The following is an 11,354-nucleotide window of genomic DNA, read 5'->3' as shown; positions in this document are numbered from 1 at the left end:
GGCCCTGTCCGGCAACAGACATGCCGAACCCACGATGCAACAGCCAGGGAAGGAGAAAGGCGACGATGAAAATCCAGGTGGTCTCCATTATGAGCATTAAATCTGTTTTATGCATTATACCGTAGCCTACCCCTGGAGGGGGACATGTTAAAAAGTCCCATCCCTTGCTTACCGCACCACTTGTATCGTCCTGCACTTACAACAGTTTTTATTGAATAAAGCAATGCAGCACATTTTTGCTTCCAATTGCATTTCTTTCTTACACATATGTTCATCTATGACATGTTGCATCCGTACGTTTTGGTACGGCTAAATACACCAGGGGCTTATGTTTCCCGCGTTATGGTGTGATAAGTCTGAACACTTTCACAAGTGCGGCACCCCGAACTTATAGCATTATATGCATCGGCTCCGAATCATGTTCTTGGGTCAATAGTTGGGTTTGCCCGGCTCCCATGTTTTGGTTCCTTACGTTCTGTTTTATCGGCTAAGGTAGCACTGGGAGAACCACTGCGATTGCGCCCTAGTTGAGCTGGGTTAACGCCTCAGTGGAGAAAGCTAAAACTGACCGTCATGATGAGGCGAGAGCTGGTCGCTGTTCGAGAGGTTCTTTGCGAGTCCCTAAAGACTTATGCCGCTTCGAGCGAGGAGCCGGATTCTGTCCGGCCAAGGCGTGGATAGCGCCCCAAATTCGGCCTTCCGAAAACTAGGGGCTTCGCCGAAATTTAAAATTATAGAATTCTATGGCTAAGTGAGAGTGTTCAAGCATTATAAGTCCGGTTGCCTTGTTCGTTGTGTTGAGCGCCTCCCTCGATGGACCCAAATATGGGAACAAGAGTGCCCAAATTTATCCCGAACACCCCAGCACTCGTGGCATGGGGGCTGAAGCCGACGACTTGCCATCTCTCAGATTTGATAAACAGCCGCACAGAAGGTAATATTTTAAATTAACAAGTGTTGCTTCGCGCATATGAACTTAGTTTTCAGCGCACAGGATAACAAAACGCGAGTCTACTCAAAAACTTCTTCTTTGGAGCACTCACCCGCAATAATGCGGGCGCCCTTCAGCACACTCCTATAATACATCTCGGGCGTGCGATGCTCCTTGCCCTCTGGTGGGGGGTCCGTCACAAGCTTCTGGGCATCCATCTTGCCCCAGTGCACCTTTGCGCGGGCAAGGGCCCGACGCGCACCCTCGATACAGGCGGAGTGCTTGATAACTTCAACCCACGGGCACGCGTCCACCAGCCGCCGCACCAGGCCGAAGTAGCTCCCAGGCATAGCCTCCTTAGGCCACAGCCGAACTATGAGGCCCTTCATGGCCTGTTCGGCCGCCTTGTGGAGCTCGACCAGCTGCTTCAGCTGGTCGCTAAGGGGCACCGGATGTCCGGCCTCAGCATACTGAGACCAGAAGACCTTCTCCGTTGAGCTCCCCTCCTCGGCCCGGTAGAATGCGGCAGCATCGGACACGCTGCGAGGAAGATCTGCGAACGCTCCTGGAGAGCTCCGAATTCGGGTAAGCGACAGGTAATTAACACTCACATGCTTACTTTGCATGAAAAATGCCTTACCCGCTGCTATTTTCTTTATCGCCTCGATCTCCTAGAGGGGCTTGTAGGCTTCGACCTTAGCGGCTTTGGCACTCTCAAGAGCCGTTGCAAGCTCAGACTCTCGAGTCTTCGAGTCACGCTCCAGGCTCTCATGTTTCTGCACGAGATCCTAGAGCTCTTGTTGTACCTCTGCCACCCGCGCCTCCTGCTTCTCTCGCTCAGTGCGCTCCGCAGCCGCATTGCATTCGGCCGCGGCCACCGCCTCTTTCAGGGTCGCTACCTTGTCAGTGGCCCCTGCAATACCCACGTTATCCTTGTCACTCTTTTTGCAACCAAAATCCTTTTCTGTAAGGTGCAATTCTAATAAGGTGGTACTCACCTTCCTTGTCCTCGAGCTGCTTCTTGGCACGGCCGAGCTCGTTCTCGGACCGCTCAAGGTTTTCCTTCAAAGTATTGACCTCCGCAGTCAGTGCGGCAGAGGTCAGCAGCGCAGCCTACAATCCCATATTGACATATTTTTTATGACTCCTGCTTATATCTTTTTTAAGATCCTCAGTCCGGCTTTTCTTTCCGAACACCGAACCGAGCATCAGGGGCTACTGTCTATGTGTTACCATTTTATACATATTGAAATTCTTAACTCAAAGCCTGTTAGAAGGCTGTTGCAGGCTTCGGTCAGCCCGCTCTTGGCGAGCTGCACCTTCTGAATCACCGCACTCATAATAGTGCGGTGTTCCTCTTCGATGGAGGCGCCGTTGAGCGCCTCCAGCAAATTATCCGGCACCTCCGGTTGGACGGAGGCAGCCGGCGTCGCGGTCTTGCCCTTCTTACGAAGGGGTCGCCCGCCGGACTCCGGAGCCACTATGGGTTCCGGGGCTGAGTCCGGTGCAAAGTCCGGGAGGTTGTCCTGCGACACCTCTGGGGCCCTCTCCTCCTGGTGGGTCCCTTCCTGGGATCCCACCTCGGCATCGTCCGCATCACGGGGGTGGAGGCAGTCGGAAGAGAATCCATATCCGACGCCCCTAAGGACCCGCTCGACGAAGCTGGGAGATCATCCTTAGGCGGACTGCAGGGTTGTATGCGGCATTAGAAAGACATTATGTGGCGGAAAACGAAAACCTTGAAGTTATTCGGGAGTCCGGATACTCACGATCTCGCCAGAGGCTTGGCCCTTGGAGGCCAGTCCTCGTCGTCGTCACTGGCGTTGGCAGAACAGTCCGGGGGAAGAGTTTTTCCCTTCTTGGACCCTTCGGCCTCCCTTGTTGGGGAGGCCTTCCTTTTCTTCCCTCCCCCTGCTGGGGGAGAGGCTTTCTTCTTCTCCTCCTCGCCTTGGTGGGAGGAGTCGGCCTCGGATTCATCATCCGATAGCACCTGAAAACGGGAACTCTTCCGAGTCCCCGTGGCCTTCTTCTTGGCCTTCTTCTCCAGCACCACATGGGGTGCCGGAGCCAGCAGCCCCGTCAAACGGGCGTCCGCTGGGTCCTCTGGCAATGGGGCCGGACAGATAGCCTGTGTGGCCTTCCTCAGCCAGTCCTGTACAAAGGAAAGGGAGATTAGATCCCGCATAGAATCAAACTATGGAAAACACGCGTCCCTTAAAGGACAAAATCATTTACCTCGTCAGTCGGGCGCTGCGAGCGGAATCCGCGATCTTCGGTAGCGGATGCGGGAGCTTCGGATCCCTTGAACAGCACCTTCCAGAAATCTTCGTACGTAGTGTCAAAGAGCCCGCTCAGGGTCTGGTGCTGCGCCGGATCGAACTCCCACATGTTGAAACCCCGTCGTTGGCATGGGAGAATCTGGCGGATGAGCATGACCTGGACTACGTTGACAAGCTTGAGCTTCTTGTCCACCAGCTTCTGGATACAGGCTTGGAGTCCGGTCAGCTCCTCCGAATTCCCCCAGATCAGGCCACTCTCTTTCCAGGAGGTGAGCCGTGTAGGGATGCCGGATCTGAATTCGGGGGCCGCTGCCCATTCAGGGTCACACGGCTCGGTGATATAGAACCACCCCGATTGCCACCCCTTGATGGTTTCCACGAAAGTGCCCTCGAGCCATGTAACATGGGACATCCTGCCCACCATGGCGCCTCCGCATTCCGCTTGGCTGCCCTTCACAACCTTCAGCTTGACACTGAAGGTCTTGAGCCACAAGCCGAAGTGGGGCTGGATGCAGAGGAAGGCCTCACACACGACGATGAATGCCGAGATATTGAGGATAAAATTCGGGGCCAGATCATGGAAATCTAGGCCGTAATAGAACATGAGTCCCCGGACAAAGGGATGAAGTGGGAAGCCCAGTCCGCGGAGGAAATGGGGAAGGAAAACTATCCTCTCATGGGGCCTAGGGGTGGGGATGAGCTCTCCCTCGTTGGGGAGCCGGTGCGCAATATCGCTGGATAGATATCCGGCGTCGCGCAGCTTCTTGATGTGTGCCTCCGTAACGGAGGAGGCCATCCATTTGCCTCCCGCTCCGGACATGATCGGAGAAGGTTGAGGTGGGATGTGCGGGCTTGGGCGCTGGAGCTCGGGTTCACAGAGATTGATAAGCTAAGAAGGAAGAAGGCGCAGGGAAAAGGGTTGGATCTTTATCCCCTTATATGGGCGGACAAAAACATGTGTCCCCACCAGCCCGGTAAAACTCGCTTATCCCCCAAGCGTCGCGATTGATGGCGCGGTTGGGTTACCCATGTCCGTATTGATGGGAATCCCGGAATAAGGGGAACACTATCTCTGCTTCGACAAGACGTGCCAAGGAAACCGCCTCGCTAAACCCGTTGAGGTGGAACAATAAAAACAATTCGAGTAAAGGCTTGGAAGTGGTGTGACGTCACGCCACAGAATACGTCAGCAGATTGATCTTGTGTAATATTATTCTCTATACGGTGGTATGTGGAATTTATTTTTCCAGAGCCGGACACTATCCTGGTGTTCACAATCTTCTATAAATTATTCGGAGGAGGAACCCGCCTTGCAATGCCGAAGACAATATGCGCGCCGGACTCGTCGTCATTGAAGCCTGGTTCAGGGGCTACTGAGGGAGTTCCGGACTAGGGGGTGTCCGGATAGCCGAACTATCATCATCGACCGGACTCCAAGACTATGAAGATACAAGATTGAGGACTTCGTCCCGTGTCCGGATGGGACTTTCCTTGGCGTGGAAGGCAAGCTTGGCGATATGGATATGTAGATCTCCTACCATTGTAACCGACTCTGTGTAACCCTAGCCCTCTCCGGTGTCTATATAAACCGGATGGCTTTAGTCCATAGGACGAACAACAATCATACCATAGGCTAGCTTCTAGGGTTTAGCCTCCTTGATCTCGTGGTAGATCTACTCTTGTAACCCACATCATCAATATTAATCAAGCAGGACGTAGGGTTTTACCTCCATCAAGAGGGCCCAAACCTGGGTAAAAACATCTTGTCCCTCGTCTCCTGTTACCATCCGCCTAGACGCACAGATCGGGACCCCCTACCCGAGATCCGCCGGTTTTGACACCGACATTTCCTAGCGCGACCTTCTCTCTGACGAAGTGAATATCGAGCTCAATGTGTTTCGTCCGCTGATGATGAACGGGATTCTGCGTCATGTACACTGCGGATACATTGTCGCAGTAGGCAACCGTGGCGCGAGGTAGAGGAACGTGTAGCTCTCCCAACAGTTGCCGTCAGGGTTGTCTCCAGGAATTCAGGGCCCCGGTGCAAAATGCAAAATGAAGTCCTAAAATTTTAAAAATTCTTGTTACTAAAATATTTATATACAACTAAAGAACATTCTCGTTTAAGCCAATACCTTTATATATGTGGTATTTTGTACAATATTATGGAATGTATCAAATACACCAACTATCTTCTATAAATAATACATCGGTGAAGCAATAAACATAGAACGGTTTATTAAGTAACTTACTTAAGAACTGATGCACATACACAGTATACCCATTAAACATTAAATTATTGGACATGAAAAATGTCCTAAATAATACTTCTTGGTCTTGGGGCCACCTGATGGACATGGACTGGTCGGTGATTCATCAAATAAATCTCCAAATCAATCTGGCCTAAGCCCGAGCGCTTGACCGCCGGCTAGCAGCGACTGCCTTATGCTTTTCCTAGCTACGTTGCACCTTGCTGGGGCTCGTTTCTGCTCGAATTTGTTAGGCGAATTCAAGAAGGCTAGAAAGAATAGTGGGGCAGAAAGCTGACCGAGAGGGAGTTGGGGAGTGGCTTGGGGCGTACGATCGATCGATTGGGAGGGAGCGCTCGGGCGGTCAGACCAGGCTGCAGGCCGAAAACAGAGCAAAGAAATGAAATAGCCTGATAAAAATATACAACGTTGGCCTAAAATTGGAGGCCCTTAGGATTTGGGGGCCCGGTGCGGTCGCACTGCTCGCACAGCCCCCTAGACGGGCCTGGTTACCGTAGCCAACAACACTCAGCGACCACATTGGCAACAACACGGTATTCAGATTCTACACTGGAACGGGACACTGTTGGTTGCTGTTTGGAGGACCACGAGATCAGCGAGTCACCAAGAAACACACAGTAGCCCGAGGTGGAGCGGCGGGTGTCCGGACAGCCAGCCCAATCCACGTCGGAGTATGCGGTCAAGGAAAGCGATGAGCTCACCGGGATGCACAGGCCATGCTCGAGCGTGCCCTTGATGTAGCGGAGGATCCGCTTGACAAGACTCCAATGGACGTCGCGTGGGGAATGCATATGCAGACACACTTGTTGAACGACATAACTGAGGTCGGGGCGCGTGAGCGTAAGGTACTGCAATGCCCCAAAGATGCTCCTGTAATGTGAGGCATCTGTCGCGAGAACCCCAGTAGTAGCAGATACCTTGGGCTTGGTTTCCACGGGGGTGGAGAACGGCTTGCAGTTGCTCATACCCGCACGATCTAGGAGATCAGCAGCATACCGGTCTTCGCTGAGGAAGAAGCCGTGGTCATCGCGCCGCACGTGCACACCGAGGAAGAAGTGCAGTGGCCCGAGGTCTTTCATGGCAAAGGCAGTGTGCAGTTGGGCGATGATGAGCTGCTGAAGCGACGTGGTCGAGGCAGTGAGGACGATGTTGCCTACGTACAACAAGCCGAAGGCCGTGTCGGAGCCATGCCGCAACACGAACAAGGAGGCGTCGGAACGCATCGAGAGGAAGCCAAGGGATTGTACAAAGCACTGAAAGCGCTCGAACCATGCCCGTGGTGCCTGCTTGAGTCCATACAGCGACTTGGAGAGGAGGCACACATCATCTGGCGTGGAGGCATCGACGAATCCGCGCGGCTGCTCGCAGTAGACACGCTCTTGTAGCTTGTCGTGCAAGAACGCATTCTTGACATCGAGTTGGTGTACGGGCCACTACCTGGACCTGGTGACGTGGATCATGGTGCGAATGGTCGCAGGCTTCACCACCGGCAAGAAAGTGTCGCCGTAGTCGACACCTTGTCGCTGCGAGAAACTGCGAACCACCCACATGGCCTTGTACTGGTCAAGGGAGCCATCAGCGTGCAGTTTCTGGACAAAGACCCACTTCCCGGAGATCACGTGGGCGCCGCATGGTCATGGCACAAGTGTCCAGGTGCAGTTGGACCGCAGTGCGTCGAACTCCTGTTGCATCGCCGCACGCCAATGCTCGTCACGGAGAGCCGTGCGGATGGACTTGGGGATCAGCAAGGATGTAGCAACGCCGACATGTGCATCGCGTACTTCTTGTTGGGCAAGAAGATGGCATGCTGCGAGCACGTCACCATGCGACGAGGAGACGATGCGGTAGTGGTAGGAGCTGAGGTCGATGCAGAGGTGTCGATGGAGTCGCCCAAGTCAGCTGTCGAGATGGCCGAGCCACCCGATCCGGCGGGCAAATTTTCTGCCATGGCAGCCGATCCGCCTGGTTAATTCCCTGCCATGGCAAGCGATCCGACAGGCGAGGAAGCCCGGGCAGGTGAACCAGTCCTTGGCGGCGCCGCCGCTGGGGCGATGAGGAGCAACCGCCGAGCCGGTGGCGAAGGAGGGGCCGGCGGCGTAGCGACAGGGACCTGCTTGAAGGGAAAGAGCGACTCGTTGAATACGACATGTCGTGAGATCAGTACACGCCGCGAGATTGGATCATAGCATTTTTAGACACGGTGATTATCAGGGTAGCCGAGAAAGACGCAGGTTAATGAGCGGGGGGCGAGCTTGTGGGGTGCAGTGGCGATGGTATTGGGGTAGCAAAGGCACCCAAAGACACGGAGATGATCATACGTGGCCGGAGTGCCGTAGAGCAGCTCGTGAGGTCTGAGAAGCTGATGGACGCGGCATGGCCCGCGGTTGAGAAGGTGAGTGGCCGTGGCCAAGGCCTCCGGCCAGAAACAAGGGGGAGCGCCGGCATGAAGAAGCATGGTACGGACACAATCGTTCAGTGTGCGCAGAACTCGTTCAACTCGGTCGTTCTGTGGAGATGTGTATGGGCATGTGAGTTGAAGAATTGTGCCTTGTTGACGGAGAAAATCGTGGATGACACCGTTGTCAAATTCATGGTCGTTATCTGTGTGCCGGGCGCAAATAGGGAGAGAGAACTGTGTGGTAACATAAACATGAAAGGCAACAATGGTGGAGTAGAATTCAGATTTTTGTTTGAGAGGAAAGGTCCACACATAATGCAAAAAATCATCAAGGAACACCAAATAATATTTCATGCCAGTGTTGCTCTGTACATGGGCCGTCCATACATCACAATGCAACAGATGAAAAGGTGCTACAGAAATATTCATGGAAGATGCAAAAGACAGCCGCTTGTGCTTGTGTCGGCTATCGAGTTCCGGCAAAACCCTTAAGGTTCGAACTTTGGGGGGGGCACGAAGATCTTATCCCTACCGAAACACGCCCGCGACCTCGCCGCGATTCTAAGCTACCATGAAGAACAGGACAAGAGACACGAGGTTTATACAGGTTCGGGCCACCGTTGTGGTGTAATACCCTACTCCTGTGTGTGGTGTGGTGGATTGCCTCTTGGGCTGATGATGAACAGTACACGGGAAGAACAGGCTCGCGAGGGGTGTTCTTGTGGTGGTGTGCTTGGAGAGGGATTGATCCGTCTCTGTTGGCTCTCGGTACGATCCTCCTTTTCTACTGTGGTGGCTATCTCTATTTATAGAGGCCCTGGTCCTCATACCAAATATTGAGCGGGAAGGGAACCAACAACGGCCATTTTGAAAGGGGACAGCTAGTACAAGCTATCCTGACTAAAGGTGGTCTTCGACTGCCAAAGGCATTGGTGATGACGCCGTCTTGGGCTCCATGGTGACCTCTCTCCCGCCGCTCTACTGGTCTTGGTCTCGTTGCACCGATATGGAAACCTTTTCTTGATGCCTCGGTACTACGCTCTTGCGCTTGCACTTGCCCCCTTTGCACCAAAGAGGAAACGAGGACACTGCGCAGGCTGGCGCTCGCCTGGCGCCTGCCTGGTCTTGATCGTCATGGCTTGCGTCATGAGCACCTCGCGAGGTACCCCTTGCCTTGATCTCTCCGCCTCCTTGAAAGCCTGCCTAGTGAGGTCGCCCCCTCAGGAGGCCTTAAATCGTCCGCCCCGCGAGGCTTGGCCCCTTGCAAGGGTCTTGAGCTAGGGTTGATGAAGACGGGCCGTACTGGGCCACCGCTGAGCCACGCTGCAGGCCGCAGGCAGGCAAGTCTAGGGACCCCTATTCCCAGAACGCCGACAGTAGCCCCCGGGCCCAAGGCGCGCTCGGACATGGCTTAACACCGAAGCCAAAGGGCAAGTGTGGAGTGCCATGGCCCCAACAGCCTGCGGCCTTGGTCGCCACGTGGCGGTTGATTGGAGGTGGGTGTCTCCGCTTCCCCACGCTGCCTCGGCAACTGCTCGACTGACAAAAGGTTGGCCTGGGTGATGCTTGCCTTCATTGTTCTCTTTCGCCTTGCTCTAGATCCCCTTCCTTGCTCTCTTCCTTCCGAAATCTCTAGATCCGCTCCATCCTTCCCCTTTTGGCAAGCAATGGCACCCCGCAAGGCCCTGGCCGAGGCCCTGCCAGCTTGGTACTCGTCGGCCCTGGATACCCCAACATGCCGGAGAAGAATCTCGTCGCTACGCGCCTGATGACGGCAGCGGAGGGCAGCGAGATTGGGGAGACCAGAGTCCGGGCCGGTTCCGCCGAGCCGGAGGCTAAAGGGAGCACCTTCTACCCCTTCTTCATGAGCACCGTCATCGCCAGCCTGATTCTTCCCTTCTCCGAGTTCTTCTACGCCGTCCTCCGCCATTACAGGTTGCAGGCATCTCCATCCCAACTCCGTTCACCTTCTATTGATTTTCGCCTACAACTGTGAGGCGCACATTGGGGTGACGTCATCCGTGGCTTTGCTGCGCCACTTCTTCTCCCTCCGAATCACTGACGGTCATACCTCGGCGTGTGCCGGCTTCGTTTCGTACTCCAAGGCCAACGCGATCTCGAAGACCGGGAAGAGGGTCGACGGCTTCCGGAGCAAGTGAGTCATGATGGATGCCAGATGCATCCACCCTTGGTTGGTGCTGCCGATGGAGTAGCCCCAGCCCGACGATGAGTGGTCTCGCGTGAAGCTCGATGACAGACGGGCGAAGTTGGTGCTGGAGAAGATTAATGCCGACCAGAGGCCAGGCAACATGAAGGCGGCAAAGCTGACAGGGGCCACGCTCCTGTGGGAGTTCCTGACGCAGAGGGTGGCTCCAGTTTAGGCGCATTTGCGTTTGCTGTGGACGCTTGGGGGTGCGGGTGACGGTCTTCGCCTGAGCTCGGCGGCCCTGACCGACGAGGATCTGGTCGCAGCTCTCCGCCTCTTTGTTGGAGATGACCTAGAAGGTGTGGAGGGCGCTCCTGCCCCCCTGTTCCTTCGCGACGACTAGCAACAGGTGGTCGATGCCATGCCCACCTTTGATGGGCGCGGTCTGGTGCCGGCGGTGCCTCCTGAGGGCCAGGGGCGATGATGCCGGTGGAGGTGTCTTCTGATGATTCCTGCGGGGGAGGAAAGGAAGACGAAGAGGAAGAGGAGCGCGACTCGGAGGCGACCGCTGAGGGGACGGGGGAGACTTCCCCCGGCACGGGGCCAGCATCCTCCGCACCCTGCCGGCCGACGAAGAAGATGATGCCACGCGGGAGGAAGAGGACCCGCCCGTGATCCCAAAGAAAGACAGGTCGGGGCTGACCTCCCGAGGGGCTACTCTGGCCCAGGCACCGCCCCAAGCTGGCTCCATCCCTTCTGGTTCGCCTTCTTCCACTCATGGACCTCTTCAGGCTGCCCCCCGGACCAAGAGGCTTACGGGCTTTAAACTCGGCAAGAGGTCGCCGGCCTATGCCGCGATTGACCAGTAAGTGCTCAAACTCCGTCTTGTTCTTGTTTTTGCTACTAGGGCTTGTTGGAAATATGCCCTAGAGGCAATAATAAAAGTGTTATTATTATATTTCTTTGTTCATGATAATAGTCTTTTATTCATGCTATAACTGTATTATCCTGAAATCATAATACACGTGTGAATACATAGACCACAATATGTCCCTAGTGAGCCTCTAGTTGACTAGCTCGTTATGATCAACAGATAGTCATGGTTTCCTGGCTATGGACATTGGATGTCGTTGATAACGGGATCACATCATTAGGAGAATGATGTGATGGACAAGACCCAATCCTAAGCATAGCACAAAGGTCGGTTAGTTCGTTTGCTAGAGCTTTTCCAATGTCAAGTATCTCTTCCTTCGACCATGAGATCGTGTAACTCCCGGATACCGTAGGATTGCTTTGGGTGTATCAAACGTCACAACGTAACTGGGTGATT

The sequence above is a fragment of the Triticum aestivum genome, chromosome 7B (assembly GCF_018294505.1).
Source record: "Triticum aestivum cultivar Chinese Spring chromosome 7B, IWGSC CS RefSeq v2.1, whole genome shotgun sequence".
Taxonomy (NCBI): domain Eukaryota; kingdom Viridiplantae; phylum Streptophyta; class Magnoliopsida; order Poales; family Poaceae; genus Triticum; species Triticum aestivum.
Note: the sequence above shows the minus strand (reverse complement) of the source record.